The sequence below is a fragment of the Lactuca saligna genome, chromosome 5 (genome assembly GCF_052625555.1).
Source record: "Lactuca saligna cultivar CGN05327 chromosome 5, ASM5262555v1, whole genome shotgun sequence".
NCBI classification, from domain to species: Eukaryota; Viridiplantae; Streptophyta; class Magnoliopsida; order Asterales; family Asteraceae; genus Lactuca; species Lactuca saligna.
The window spans coordinates 289,532,781-289,549,097 of record NC_136421.1 but is presented as its reverse complement, the minus strand read 5'-3'; the positions used below and the strand labels follow the sequence as shown (position 1 = coordinate 289,549,097).

The window sequence follows — 16,317 nt, the reverse complement described above, 5'->3', positions numbered from 1 at the left end:
AGCATTTCTACTATTTTATTAGAAAAGATCACTAAAGGATGTTTTGGTCCTTTAACATAATTTTCACTTTTTACTTCAATTCTTTTGATAGATTTGCAAAAATAAACACAAAACAACAAATGAATGGAATCTAGTCCTTTCCATTTCCTGTCAACCATGCACATGATAGATTCCAATTCCTTTGACAAATTCCATTCATTTTAAAAATATTCTGTGCACCACAAGTTCCCTTTACTTGCTATTAATCTTAATTCCAATTCCTTTGACAGATTCCACTCATTACACTGCAACAAGAAAACGTTTTAGAAACCAAATAAAGTACTTATGTTACGGTGGAAAAAGAAAAGAAAAGAAGAGTCACCCGAGAATCAAGGTGTATGTTTTTACCCTTAACACTATAAAAACAATTGATGATTTATATGTTATTTAGTTTTTCTGTTGATGTTTAAAGGTACACTATTAGTTCCAATGAATCTCAAATAAGGATGTTGTATCATTTTCAGAACTTATTATTCAGGTACGTAAGTCTTTTTGTTGAATCACAATTTAGTGTTGGACTTAGCACTATCTCTGTCTTGTTATAATGATAAAAGACTTAAACATCTCCAATAACACGCGTTAATCAATCTTTCATGATTTCTGCCATTTTGATTACTGATTTAATGGTGCTAATAACTTAAAGTTAACAAAGAACTTTTTACTAAAACGAAACAAATCTTTCATGTTATTGTTTAAAGGTACACTTTTAGTTCCATTGAATCTTAAATAAGGGTGTTGGTGGATTTTTCTTCATGGAAATGATATGCAGTGTACAGGTAGCTATAACTGAGTCTATGACCCTGTTTTTGTTTTTTCCAGAAATACCCCTCTATCCCAGAAACTTGTGCTTATTTATTATCTTCAGGAAATGATGGGATTAAAAAAGATGTTGAAAAAAGGTGTACTTTTTATTTAGGCAATCGGGACATCAGAGAATGGAAATGCCACATGGTGTGGTCTTTGGTTGTTTGAAATGTTAAAAACAAGTAGTCAAAATTCCTCTTTTTTGTATCTATGTGATTCGTGCATACAGAAATGTGCTTTTTATTTTTAAAGAAACAACATGGAGTCGGAAATATATTTGGGGATTGTGTCTATTTTCATGTAGGACAGTAAGTTAGATTGGTTGAAATTACGTTATTACCCTCTTTGGACTCATGTGGTATGTTTTTCTTTTTTGGAAGGTTTGATGTGGCAAAGAAGCACAACATCCAGCTAAAGGAGTTGATGAATGCGTACTCTGATAATTCTCCTGATGAGGTAATTTTTTTTTCATTATTTAACAAATATAAGTACTTTTTGAAAAATGAAAAGGTTATGGGATGTGTGTAGACTTGAATAATATTCCAAGGTTCAATGATTTATTAAACATAACCAATTTCCTGGCGTTCTTCAGGATTCCATAGAATTTTATCATTCCTTGGGAAGATTCGAAGTTCCATTCTTCATTAAAAAGACTAAATTTATGCTTACAACCCAAATATCATCATGTGGAAGCTTGCGCCTTCTTTATTCTCACCCTTAATTTATCTTAATATACAACTCTATTATTGTATTATTACTTATTTATTTATTCAGTAATTAGCAAGTTCGATTTTATTTTATTAAAAAAAGTCACTAAAGGGTGTTTCGGTCATTTAACATAATTTTCACTTCAATTCTTTTGATAGATTTGCAAACCAAACTCAAAACAACAAATGAATGGAATCAAATCCTTTCCATTTCCTGTCAAACCATGACATGGCAGATTCCCATTCCTTTGACAAATTCCATTAATTTTAAAAATATTCTGTGAACCACAAGTTCCTTTACATTAGTATGATGGTAATTGCTATTTTTGTTTTTTTTTTTTTCTATTTTTTTTTTAATTATTTTTAAATTCCAATTGGTTTGACAGATTCCATAAATTACTCTGCAACAAGAAAAGGTTTTAGAAACCAAATAAACAACTTATGTTATGGTGGAAAAAAAAAAAAAGATGCTCCCAAGAATCAAGGTGTATGTTTTTGCCCTTAACACTATAAAAACACTGGATGATTTTTTTGTTCTTATTTAGTTTTACTGTTGATGTTTAAAGGTACACTTTTAGTCCCCCCATTATACTTATCAAAGTGTTAAACCATCTATATTTTTGCTTTAAATTTTATAAACTACAGGTAATGCCCAATCTTACAGGTTCAGTTGCTGATGGAAGAGATGACATTATTAGCTTATTTGTATCACACATTTTCAGAACTTATCATTCAGGTATTTCAAGTCTTTTTGTTGATCCACATTTTAGTGTTGGACGTTTCACTATCTCTGTCTTGTTATCATGATAACAGACTTAAACATCTCCAATAACACGAGTCAATCAATCGTTCATGATTTCTGCCATTTTGATTACTGATTTAATGGTGCTAATAACTTAAAGGTAACAAACAATTTACAAAACTTTCTTCAATACTTTAAGGAATATAATCTGTGTGATATTATCTTAAAGTGTAAGTTATTTTTAGGGCTAATTGCACAAAATAACAACCTTCTTTCATTCGTTTGTGTTTTATAGCAGCATCCTAGTTTCATTTTTCTTTGTATTGTCTATTCAGCTTTTTCTTATTAAGACCTTGCACTTTGAAAATTTACCCAATTATAGCATTAGGTCCTTATACTTTTAGATGTCTACCCAATTATAGCATTGTATTTTCATATCTTTATCTTATTAGGGCTTTATTCTTTGAAAGCTCTACCCAATTTTAGCACTGTACTTCCAATTTTTTTTTTCTTATAATGATATTATACTTTGAATAATCTACCCATTTATAGCTATATAGCTTGTTATTAATGAGAACAATTTTCTGATTTCCTTTGTCTCTAACTGTGGTTTTGTTGATCATTTGATAATGTTTTGTGTGTTTGGATGGGTTTTGTTGGTTGTTTGAGAATGTATTTTCAGATTCTGTCAGCATTCTGTACTTTAACATTTACCAAATGTATTGTTGGCAACTGTTCCTAAGGTCAAATCAGAACAATACTTATTGTTCATCTCTTTAACACATCCATGTATCACATTTCTTATTTATTCTTTTTAATCACTTTCTTTCAAGGCTTTGTGCATTCTCACCATGTTTGGCTGTTCGTTTTCTAGCGTTTCCAGCAAGCATATCAGAAAGGGTCTGTCTTTTTCTACAATGATGAAAAAATCTGCAAAAAATTAAGTGAGTAACATAACCCTAAAATTTTTGACTTTCTTGATTTCAAAATCAGTTAGTATTTTGTCAAAGCATAAAATTTGAAAAAACCCATGTTAGATTTCATGTGTAGTATTTTGCAGAGTTTGTAGTACATTTTATCACCAGATATCTACATTGATGCACTTAACTTCAAAATAATTTGAAGTTAAGTAGGGTTCATTCTGTTTCAAAAGCAACTAAGGTGAAAAACAACAACACACAAATTTATGTTCTTTAAATCTTCTTCATTCCATTTGTTTATACTTTTTGATCATCTTCAGTCTTATTGTTTCCAAAGGGGGACATTTCCATCAGCTGTATATATAGCTTCCTCATATTTTTGTAGCTACAAGCTGTGATCAAAGTTTTATTCTTTTTAGGGAAGTAACCACCAATCATCACCCTTTTCTTTTTGTCCACCAATACCAAATGATGTTTTTTTGCTACAATATGTTATACAACTGGGACACCAACGGTTTCTATTTCTTATTTACCTAAGCCTTTTCCTTTTTTTTTCATCTACCAAAGTTGAATCTTTCTTTCCACTTATGCCTTTATGATAATGATTTTATTGTAATTAATCACATCAAGACAAAACTGTTGTTTCATTCTTGTAGGACAACTTGAAACTGTTGGATGACATGGCGGAATGGAGACTTGCAGTTTTCCATGATTATATGATGGGAAGCATTACTTAAAGGTAACTATTTACAAAAGTTTCTTCGGCAAAAGGGGGTCCTTTTTGCTTTTCATACTTTATATAGAATATAATCTGTCTGATATTATCTTTCAGGAAAGAATGCCTGTTTTGTATAGTATGTTCTATTATATTGTTCTATTGTAGTGGTAAGATATACTTCTTTTCCTCATAAAAAAGGATTATGCTAAAGCAGCAATTGCTATCTCTATATCACAAGTTACAAAGCTGGATTGAACTTACCTAATTTTCCCTTTTCATGCATGCTCATATCAGTTTATCTTTCTAATATTCTGATTTCTTAAAGGTGCAGATTAAGGAGAAGCAGAAAGAAGTTAATCGAAATGGTAAATTCTTTTGGTAGCAATTTACAGTTGTTTTAAACACTACAAAATGCAGCTTCATAATTTTAAGTAGACAATATTACAATTATTCCTTTATGGTATTTGGCATATGCCATAAAGTATTAAATATGTTATAAATTTTAACTAGATAGAAGTGTACCATTTTCATCCTTTTTCTTATTAGGGCATTCATTATGCTTTGAAAAGTCTACCCAATTATAGATAGCATTCTACTTCCAATTTTATTTGTCTTGTTCTTATTGTGACATTATACTTTGAATAATCTACCCATTTATACCATCACACTTTAAATTTTTTATTTTATTTTTCTAAAAAAATCACCTAATTAAGCAGTGAAAATGCTTATGGCATTGCTAAAACTGGGTTTAATGCTTTCCCAGGTCAGCATTTTGGCCGCTTACTCAACACAGAGGATGTGGATGAGGTTCATTCTGAAAAAATAAACAATTTTATTTCAGTAAATAGCAATCCTATTAATTTATATAAAGAAAATGACTAAAGGGTGTATTGGTCATAATTTTCATTTTAATTTTTTTGATAGATTTGCAAACTAAATAAAAAACAACAAATGCATGGAATCTAAATCCTTTTCATTTGCTGTCAACCATAAACATGATGGATTCCAATTCCTTTGACAAATTCCATTCATTACTCTGCAACAAGAAAAGGTTTAAGAAACCGAATAAAGAACTTATATGGTGGAGAAAAAGAAAAGAAGTTACCCTTGAGAATCAAAGTGTAAGTTTTTACCCTTAACACTATAAAGCCCTTCATGCCTTATTTGTTTTTATTTAGTTTATTTTTTTTTTGTTATTGTTAAAAGGTACACTTTTAGTTCCATTGAATCTCAAAGAAGGTTGTTGGGTGATTTGCCTTCATGGAAAAGATATGCAGGTGTAAATGTAGCTATAGCTATGAGCCTGTGACCCTGTTTGTGTTTTTCCAGAAATATCCCTCTGTTCCTAAAACTTGTGCTTATTTATTATCTTCAGGAAATGATGGGATGAACATACTTCATGTTGAATTAAACAAACAAAAGATGTTGAATATTGCTTGAAAAACATCTTCAACACTTATTTAGTACGCCTGGTAATTCCTTACAAAAGATGTTTGTTATTTATTCAGTTTATTTATTTATTTAAAACGTGTGCTTTAAATAAAAGCAAGTGGTCAATATAAAGAGGTAATAATCAGTTCACTTTTGTAAAAAAATATATTGTATATGAGAATTTTTTTAAAAGAACCAACCTCAAATAAGGAACAACATGGAGCATGTCTTGTTTTGGAACAGGGACCGGAAATGTTACCAGAACCTCAAATAAGGACCCAAATTCATAAATTAGCTATGATCAGGGACCAAAAGTGTATTATAGTCTTGTTTCTAGGTTTGTGTGCTTTATATCCTATTTCATATATGACAGTAAGTTAGTTGTAAATGAGTTATTAAAGTTTGATGTAATATGTCAAATTGGTTGAAATTACGTTATTACCCTCTTCGTACCCAAGTGGTTTGCTTTTCTTAGAATGAAACATATGTTGGAAATTGTGGCATTTGTAGTATGGAATGGATCACAACATCAAGCTAAAGAAGTTGATGAATTCCTACTCTGATAAAACTCCTGATGAGGTAATTTGTTTTTTATTGTTTAACAAAATATAAGCACTCTTTTTTCATTGTTTAATAGTCTCTTAGAAAATTAAAAGGTTATGGGTTGTGCAGGCTTTTTTTTAGTTACTATGATGTTTAAGGGACAATATCATTTTCCTTTTTGAAAATTGGAGAGCTGGGGTCTATGTATGAAGCTCCATTGGTTTAAATTTAGTCATGTAATGCTTCTGTTTTCAATTTCAGATTAAAAACATTAAACTTTTTTTTTTTTTTTTTTTTTTTTTTTTGAATAATGGCAACAAGAGAGGCAGAGATGATGGATATCACCCAAAATGGTTATGATAACAGCAAGCCTTAAAACTTATGTTAACTTTTTAAAGAAAATTATGGGAAATTACAGCGTAGATTTGTATAATGTAATCACTATAATCGGTAATATAACTATCTGTAAGGGATCAAGGTAATAATATATCTATCTGTAATTGTGTAATGGAATCACTATAATGGTAAAATGGTAAATGATTTAGTGTTTTTATGGATTTCACCATTATATTATTTACCTATAGTGCGTAGATTTGTATAATTTTCAAATCAAAACTAAAGCATCCATCAGAGTAGATAATCAGTCAAGCAAGTGTTGTGATGTGTTGTTAGTAAAAATTTAATTGTTTTGAAAACCCCAAAAAAATATTGTTTAGCTGTAGATTGTTCTTCATTGCACTTTAGGTGTTTGATGAACTACTGTATAATTTGCATATTTGAAACAGTTTTTGATTGTCACTACTACAAAAAAGAAATTGGACTTTTGTTTTTAATTTTTTACTGCAGGATTTTAGAGATTGAAATTTGATTTTTGGGGCATAAGGTCAAATGCTTAACATGGATACTTCCAAGAGATGTTGTGATTTTTTGTGGGCTTGTTTATGTCGTTGCCTCTCTTCCTAATATTCCCTTTTTATACATGCTCATATCAATTTATCTTTTCTAATATTTGTTAAATGTACAGATACCTGAGATTCTTTGGGTGTCAAAGCAGATTAAGGAGAAGCCGAAAGAAGTTGATCAAAATGGTAATTTCTTTTGGTAGCAATTAACAACTTTAAACACTACAAAATGCAGCTTTATAATTTTAACTAGACAACAGTACAATTCCTTTATGATATTTGGCATGACATAAAATATCACATATATTAAAATGGAACAAATGCCATAGGAACCGAATACATTTTTTTTTTCCATTGTTGCAGAGTGCAAAGGAAATAAGAATTTTATCAGATTGGTTCTTGAATCTTTACTTTAAGTCCTTGTTACAACATCTGATGGGTTCGATGTTTAGCATGTCCAACTGATTTTGGGAAAAAAAGCTTATATCAGATTGTTTTTTTTTTTTTCTTTCCATCAAGTGTTGCACTGATAAAGTGCTACCTCGATAATGATGTGTTATATTTTATGAAGACTTAAATCTATTTTATACGTTAAATGTTCACTTAGTTTAAAAGTTATTGATATGAAAATCATATCTAAGTGATGCTTTCTTGTGCTTGGGTTTTGGAGAGCATAGATCTTTGCTATGGAATGATGGAAGATGATATAGTAATCAGTGGTCTTTCTCTTACTTTTTTTGGAGGCCCTTTTGCCCTATGTGAATATGTAGGTGCTCTTCGGTATTTAAAATTCACATGCTGTTTTTTTCGCTAACTGAAATTTTTGGTTACAAAATGGAGATTATAAGTTATGACCCAAATAATAAGAAGCATAAGAAATATGTCGAAAAGTCCTAAGTCATTTAACTTTTACTTTATGAAAAGATGGAAACAAAATATAAGTACACACCCTGTTATCTGGTTTCACTTCATCAGCTGAAGAGGCTAAATAATGTCTTTTTTATTTAAAACATACTTAGTTATATTAGCTATTCATATTTGATGAAAGTTAATTACAATCATGTCATGTTTATTTAGAGGGTTTCTTATAAAACGCTCGCTCAAAAAAATGTTTAAGTGATTGAAATATTTTTATGTGGAATTGAAATCCTTTCCATTTTCTGTCAACCATACACATGATGGATTTCAATTCCTTTGACAAATTCCATTCCTTACCCTGCAACAAGAAAAGGTTTTAGAAACCAAATAAAGAAATTATATGGTGGAGAAAAAGAAAAGAAGATACCCTTGAGAATCAAGGTGTATGTTTTTCGCCTTATACTCTAAAGCCCTTCTTGCTTTTTATGTTCTTATTTAGTTTGCATGTTATTGTTTAAAGGTACACTTTTACTTCCATTGAATCTCAAATAAGGGTTTTGGGTGATTTGTCTTCATGGAAATGATATGCAGGTGTACAGGTAGCTATGAGTCTATGACCCTGTTTGTGTTTTTCCAGAAATACCCCTCTTTTTCTAAAACTTGTGCTTATTTATTATCTTCAGGAAATGATGGGATAAACATACTTCATGTTGAACAAATAAAAAAAAAGATGATTGGTCAAGCAAGTGGTGATGTGTTTTAGTAAAAGTTTAATAGTTTTGAAAACCCAAAAAAGTTTTTTTTAATTGTAGATTGTTCTTCTGTGCACTTTAGGTGTTTGATGAAATGTCTTGTTTAAGTTAAAGAGTTGTTTTGCTTTGTTTTGAGGGTGAAAATGTTATTGGATTGAATTAGGTAGAGAGAAGTACATAATTACGTGCCAAATTAAAATATTAAACAACTTATTGAGCTATTAGAGATTCAACTAGGGAAAGATAATTTATTGTTTGTAGATTTAACTCGATTAGAAATAGACCTGTATTTTGGTTCTAACTAAAAGTTGCTTATAAAGTTGTGTGTTTTTGTTTAATTAAGATAGGATAAATTTGGTGTGTTTGTCAACCAACTACTGTATAATTTGTATATCTGAAAGAGTTTTTTAATTGTCAATGCTACAAAAATATGTGGACTTGTGTTTGTAATTTTCTTTCTGCAGGATTTTAGAGATTGAAATTTGATTTTTGGGGCATAAGTTCATCAAATGCTTAAATCTCAATCAAATGAGTTGTGGTGATTATTTGTGGGCTTGTTTATGTCATCACCTCCTATTTCCTAGAATTCAAGATTAAAGAACACAAGTTCTTTGTTAGGTCAAAACAGTGTATCCTGTTTTTTTGTATGTGTTTCTGAATCACATTGTGTGATATGTAGATGATTCGAAAAAGATGAAGCTTTGTTGCATTTAGCCCCAAAAGAATGTTTACAGCTTGTTGTAGTCCACTAATTCAAGTTCAAATTGCATCAGTTGTTCTATACAACCAAATGTTGAGGTATAAATTAATCTATCTGTTTACATGTTCACAACATTCATCACATGTTACAACGCTGATGTATAAGTTTATCTGTTTAGTGTTCGTTGTTTGATTTAAAACTCTGAGAAATGTTTTTTTCATTCAAGTAGGTGACAAAGGAGTGGTTATTACTGATGCATAGATCCATCATCCATCACCTATAGAAACTATACCCATGTGTAAGTTTTTTTTACCTAAATATATTGCGTGAAAGTTATACACAGTTGTAAGAGTTTAAATTTTATCATTTTAAAATGATTTTGTCTCAACATGATTCTTTTATTTTGTTTTACAACCATAGCCCTTTTTGTCCACCAAAACTAGATGATGTTATTACAAAGGTTTCTATATCTTATTCACTTATTTATTTATTTTTTTTCTTTTCAAGTCTACCAAAACTGAATCTTTTCTTATCTTAAGTGGAAATTGTTCCTTTGTTACATGGTTTTTCTGTAGTTTTGTTGATCGTTTCATTGGGTATTTCTTTTCTATCTTTTCATTGGTTTTTTTCTCTTTCTTAAATGTGATTTTGACAATGTCTGGAAGGCTTTTTTCAGAATGTGTTTCTTTAATTTTGTTGATCATTTATTAATGTTTTGCTTGTTTGGATGGGTTTTGAGAATGTGTTTCAGATTCTAACATTTAACAAATCAGACCAATACTTGTTTTTCTTCTCTTTAACATATTCACTGTGCTGTGAGGTTCGTTATTATCATGGAATGATGAAAAAATCTTCAAAATTTTCACTTCAGTTATTTGAACCACAAGTGCGCTTACATTAGTATGACATTAATTGCTATTCCAAGTTCCAATTCCTTTAACAGATTCCATTCATTACTCTGAAACAAGAAAATATTTTAGAAACGAAATAACCAACTTATGGTGGAGAAAAGGAAAAGAAGATGCCCCTGAGAATCAAAGTGTATGTTTTTACCCTTAACACTATCCACTGATTACAAGCTGACAAAGCATGGAAACGATATGCAGGTGTACAATTAGCTATAGCTATGAGTGTATGACCCTGTTTGTGTATTTCCAGAAATACCCCTCTGTTACTAAAACCCGTGTCTATTCATTTTCTTGATGGGATTAACATACTTGATGTTGAATCAATCAAAAAAAGATGTTGAATATTTGGAAACACCCTCAGCGCTTATCTGTACGACTTGTAATTCTTTACAAAAAGATATTTGTTATTTAGTCAATTCTTTTATTTATTTAAAATAAAAAATGTGCTTTTATTTAGGGAATTGGGACATCAGGGAAGGAAAAGGTTAAAAAGAGGGGCTGAAATGTTAAAAGCAAGTGGTCAATATAAAGAGGGGATGGTGTTTACTTTTGTTTCTCTGGTGAGGTAATAATCATTTCTTATCTGTCAATGAAAATATTTATCTATATATGAAAATCTTGCTAACAAACAACAAGCATCTTTATGTTACCTTTTAGCCAAACCAATTATGTTAAGAAAGTATGGTTTATAGCTGATTTTTTCAGTTTTGGTCCTCCATGAAAAGATTCTCTATTTTTTTTTTTGAAAATTTGGTACTCATTTCATGGTTTCATATCGTTTTTGGTACCCGAGCCTTTTGCATCTCTTTCATTTCCATGTTCAAGCCCCAATAAAAGTCATCACTTTCCTTAAAAAAGTTGCGTCTGATATCTGATTGATATGTTTAAAATTTTTTTGCTTTTTATTAAGTCATTTTTATTGCTTTAGATCATCAAAAGATTCGAATGTAAATTATTGTTGAAAGATGAATCATAAGCTTTTAGGTGTTTTGTTTCTTTAATGGAAATGTTAGGTCCAAATTTCAATATATATAACATGGGTATTTTGTTCTATTGATAAAAAGAACCAACCTCAAATATATATAACATGGAATTTCAAGAAATTTGACAGAATTGAAATCCATCCAAGCTGTCAACCAAACACTAGAATCTTGAATTCCAGCTCTTCCGGAATCCGTGATTCCGTTTCTTAGCTGTTGTTACATAACATGCCTTTTATTGTTTTGATATGTCAGTTGGTGGAACCTCTCAACAGCCCATTTGGTTTAAGTTATGTTTTATTATTATTATTATTATTATTATTTATATTAAAATTATTAATATTTTTTTGATAAATGTAAACAAGAGAGGCAGAGATGAAGCATCAGATGATGGATATCACCCAAATTGGTTATGATAACAGCTAGCCTCAAAACTTTTTAAAGAAAATTGTGCACTTTAGGTGTTTGATGAAATGCCTTGATTGTCGAATCAAGCCAAATTAAAATATTAAACAACTTATTGAGCTATTAGAGATTCAATTAGGCAAAGATAATTGTGCACTGTATATATTGCATAATTGAGACAGTTTTTGATTGTCATTGCTACAAAAATATGTTGACTTATGTTTGCATCATGATTTTTTGTATTTATGATGTCCTCTCAGTTTTAAAATCTTATTTTCTGATATGCAGATGATACGAAAAAGATCAAGCTGTGTTTGCATTAATGTACAGGTCAAATAACAATCCACTTTCTAGCTATTTTAGCCATATAGTCAAGTGTTAGATTTTTTTTCTGAGAAATGTTTTTTTTTAATTCATTCAAGCAAGTGACAGAGGACTTGTTAAAAAACAGGTTATCCATAAGTTTTTCACTTACTTATACTGTGTGAAAGAAGTTTTTGTCATTTTAAATAATTTATTTATGTGGTGGTGTATTCTTTTCAGACCATGAAGCCTTTGATCATCATGTTACATGTAAGTTTCTAAAGTGCGTTATTGCTCATTCTTCCATAGAATTTTGAAGGAATTGGAATATAGAAATTCCTTCAGTTACAAATTTGGTTGACAAAATGGATTGGAAATGAATTCCAACAAGTTTCCCCAAAATCTGTATTCATAGGATTTTATCATTCCTAGGGAAGAATCAGAATTCCATTATTTATTTCTTCATAAAAAGATTTTTATTGTTTTATTAATTGTTTATTTGCCTTCATAAGTCCTTTTTAATGTCGTATTTGTTTTAAATTAATAGCAATTCTATTATGTTATTAGAAAAATACACTAAAGGGTGTTTTTGTATTTTAACATAGTTTTTCACTATTCACTTGAATTCTTTTGGTAGATTTGCAAAATAAACACAAAACAAAAAATGAACGGAATCTAATCCTTTCCTTTGACAAATTCCATTCATTTTAAAAATATTCTGTGCACCACAAGTTTCCTTTACTTGCTGTTATTCTTAATTCCAAGTTCTTTGACAGATTCAAAGTGTATGCTTTTACCCTTAACGTGATACAACACTTGATTATTTTTTATGTCCTTATTTAGTTTTTTTGTTGATGCTTACTTTTAGTTCCAATGAATCTCAAATAAGGGTGTTGTGTTGGGTATACTTTATCAACAAACTGGAGTGGCTAGTTGTTGATCATGCATCACTGTCCCTTTATACTTCATCTTGAATTACTAAAAAAAAGATGTTGAATTTGTTATTTAGTACGCCTGGCAATTCTTTACAAAAGGTGTTTGTTATTTAGTCAATTCTTTTATTTATTTGAAAAGTGTAATTTTTTTTTTAGTGAATTGGGAGATTAGAGAAGGGAAATGTTAAAAACAAGTGGTCAATATAAAGAGGTAATAATCAGTTCTCTTTTGTGAATAAAAATATTGTATATGAGAATTTTGTTAAAAGAACCAACCTCAAATAAGGAACAATATGGAGTCAGTCGTATTCGGGATCATGTCTTAATTTGGAATAGGGACCAGAAATGTTACAAGAACCTCAAATATGGACCCAAATTCATAGATTAGCTATGATCAGGGACCAAAATTGTATTTTTTTTTTTTTGCTTATTAGGACATTAAGCAGCGAAATCGAGTTGTATTGTATGGCATTGCTAAAAGTGAGTAGATTTTTGTTATTATAACAAATCACTGAAAAGTACATTGCTAGGTTTAAACCCTTGAATCGATTTTCAGTTGCCTCGCTTGTTCTGTTATAAGTTGTTATGAATGAGAACATTTTCCTCTCTTTGGTAAGTTTTCTGTTATATAGCACTGTACATCTGTTTCTTTCTATCGCAACATTGTGATTTCAACTTTTTCTTATAAGGGAATTGCATTAGGAAAATTCTATGCAGTAATAGTGTTTTACTTTTAATCTTTCATATTTGGATATCACACTCTAAAAAAAATCTATCTGAGCATAGCTATGAAAATTTCTTTGTATCTTGATGACATTGCTATACTTGGGAAAAAATTTCTTAGTATAAGGGTATAGTTAGAAAATTTGAAAGTAGGATGCTATAATAATTTCATGCAACCTATATTGATGTATACACTATTCCTCCTGTTTCAGACCAATACATTTCTTATTTGTTTTTTTAATCATTTTCTTTCAGGACTTTGTGCATTTTCACCAGGTTTGGATGATTGGTTTCTAGCATTTCCAGCAAGTACCACAAAAGGGTGTGTCGATTATCATGGAATGATGAAAAAATCTGCAAAAATGTCAATCGATGACATAACCCCAAAATTTTGACTTTGTTTATTTCAAAATCAGTTGGTATTTTGTCAAAGCATAAGATTTGAGAAACCTGTGTTTGATTTCATGTGCAGATATCTACCCTTGGTGACTACATGTATTATTTTTCAAGATCTGAAGTACATTTTATCACCAGATATCTATATCTACATTGATGCACTTAATTCCAAAATATTTTGAAATCATGATCCGTTAATAATGCAGATAGATGCTCTGCACTGATGCATTTAATTCCCAAATATTCTGAATTAATGTTTCATTAATAATGCAGATAGATGCTCATAGATGCTGGAGTGCACACATAGCAACAACATCGTTTGTTTCAAGATTTTACAAAATATTTAGAGATTCCCTCATGTTACTTTTGCTTTTATGACAAAAATTAGCATGCTACTTCCATTTTTATCTATATGGTTCACCCTCTATGGTAAGCAGTTTTCACTGCTGATTTTACAAAATATAAGGAAAGAGTCAAAAGTTCAATTCTATTATTCAGGTAATTTCAACTCATATTGACTGGATTCACTTATGCCTTTTCTTTTCTTTTCAATTCTAAGTCTATCAAAGCAGAGTCTTTTCTTTTCCACTTATTCATTTTCCTACATGCTAAGGGGGTTGTAGTACTTTGATATGGAAACCTTATTATGTTCTTTCCAAATTACCTTTTATGATAATATTTTTTTTTATTTATTGTACTTAGTCACATCATGACAAACTGCTGTTTCTTTTTTACATAATTACTACCGTATTTTCATTCATGTAGGACAAGTTGAAATTGTGGGGTGGCCTCGTCTTTTGACTCTTTGTATGTTATGCAATTATGCATACACATGTAATCTGCATTGGAACTGTGGATGTGATTTTGATGTTGATTTTTGCAGACAAAGTATTCTGATTTATGATTTCTTAAATGTGATCTATAATCGCAATGGTAAATTCTTTTGGCAGCAATTAACAATTTTAAATACTTTAAAATGCAACTTTATAATTTTTACTAGACAGTAGTAGAAGAATTCCTTTATGATAGATATTTGGCATGACATAAAGTATTACAGAAGTGTACCCAATTATAGCATGTGCTTTCATCTTTTTTCTTATTAGGACGTTCATTATGGTTTGAAAACTCTACCCAATCATAGATAGCATTGTACACCCGACTGAGGAGGTAATTTTTTTCATTGTTTAATATAATTGTAACTGCTCTGTCTTGTTATCTTGTTAACTGTACTTAAACATCTCCAATAACATGAGTCAATCACACACATGTGAGATCGATTCCACATCATCGTGACCATTGCCAAAATGGGTCAGGAAAACATTCTTTGCAAAACGCCTAACGGCGTGACAAAAAAAAACCCAACTGCAAATTGGTTTTTTCACATGTGACATGATTGCTTATTATTGCTTATCTACCGTTCTACGTCATTCTTGACAGTTCTTTTTTCATTTACTTTCACATAAATTTTTGTAACCACATGCAAAAGCTTTAGCGAATCAAAAAGCTCAAATACAAACACAACCTTTAAGGATTTCAGTAAGTTTTCGAACTAAGTTAGACTGTTAAACTTAATTAAAATTTGAATGCAGGGTATGTTCTTTTCGACTTTTGAAACATTTGATTGAATCGTTTTTTGAGTTCACTATATAATACCTTATTTGTAGCAATAATTTGTGAGTCAGATGTTTCATCTTATTGAATTTCAAAATTTAAATACATGATTTATCAGTCAGATGTTTCATCTTCTTAAAGCCCTATATTATTTTATGGTTCTTTACTCTTTTGCATCAATTGTGTTTCTTTGGTTTACCATTTACTTGAGTATCTTCTTGTTTAGTGTTATAAATTTGATTTTGAATATTTAAATCATTAGTTTTTGTAAAGAAACTTATTTTCCCAACATCATCATCTATTATATCATTTTAGGACAAATAGACAGATGGTTTTCATATACTTACAACGAAACCTCACTACACAATTCCTATTCTACTCTCTTACATAACACTCATCCTAATCTACTGATTAATCAACAAACAATGAAAGATTATGAACAACTAAGAACTGATTGAATATACAAACCCTAATCACTTTTCTTAGAGAACTGAGAGAGAATAGAAGCGTAGAAAATATCTGTGTGTTCCAGAATCCTCTCATCTTCCTTCTTATATCTCGGTTCAAAGATCCGCGTATTGACCTGCGTGTTAACCCGATGGCATTTTACTAATTTCCATTATTTACCCTGCACAATCTTAAATGACAAGTTTGGCAATAACATCAACAATATTCAACACCCCTCCTCAAACTTGACATTTTAAATTAAAGATTTATATTAATTAAAAGGATTTATTAATCCAATTTCATCAATTAAAAAATTACGTTGTGATACACTTAAGAACTTAGTTAACATATCAGCTCTTTGTTTTGAAGAAACTATCTTTTCAACTTTTAAAACACCATTTGTAATCTTTTCCCTAACAAAATGTAAATCAATTTCAAAATGCTTTGTTTTTTCATGAAACACAGGATTTAAAGCTAATTTAATAGCAGATTC

The 16,317-nt window shown here is 30.1% G+C and overlaps 3 long non-coding RNA genes across 3 annotated transcripts; all 3 read left to right on the top strand.

The window, feature by feature from the left end:
* Positions 1–281: 281 nt before the first annotated feature.
* LOC145048041 (uncharacterized) lies at positions 282–1,279 on the top strand. Its single transcript, XR_013682697.1, has 3 exons — positions 282–373; positions 452–517; positions 1,224–1,279. It is a non-coding gene; the product is annotated as an uncharacterized LOC145048041 (long non-coding RNA).
* A 3,583-nt stretch (positions 1,280–4,862) lies between these two features.
* LOC145047636 (uncharacterized) lies at positions 4,863–5,943 on the top strand. Its single transcript, XR_013682301.1, has 4 exons — positions 4,863–5,051; positions 5,137–5,207; positions 5,306–5,402; positions 5,872–5,943. It is a non-coding gene; the product is annotated as an uncharacterized LOC145047636 (long non-coding RNA).
* A 4,218-nt stretch (positions 5,944–10,161) lies between these two features.
* Positions 10,162–14,109, top strand: LOC144998801 (uncharacterized). The gene is made up of 6 exons (XR_013660438.1): positions 10,162–10,394; positions 10,482–10,589; positions 11,698–11,739; positions 11,953–11,982; positions 12,804–12,858; positions 13,626–14,109. It is a non-coding gene; the product is annotated as an uncharacterized LOC144998801 (long non-coding RNA).
* Positions 14,110–16,317: the final 2,208 nt, after the last annotated feature.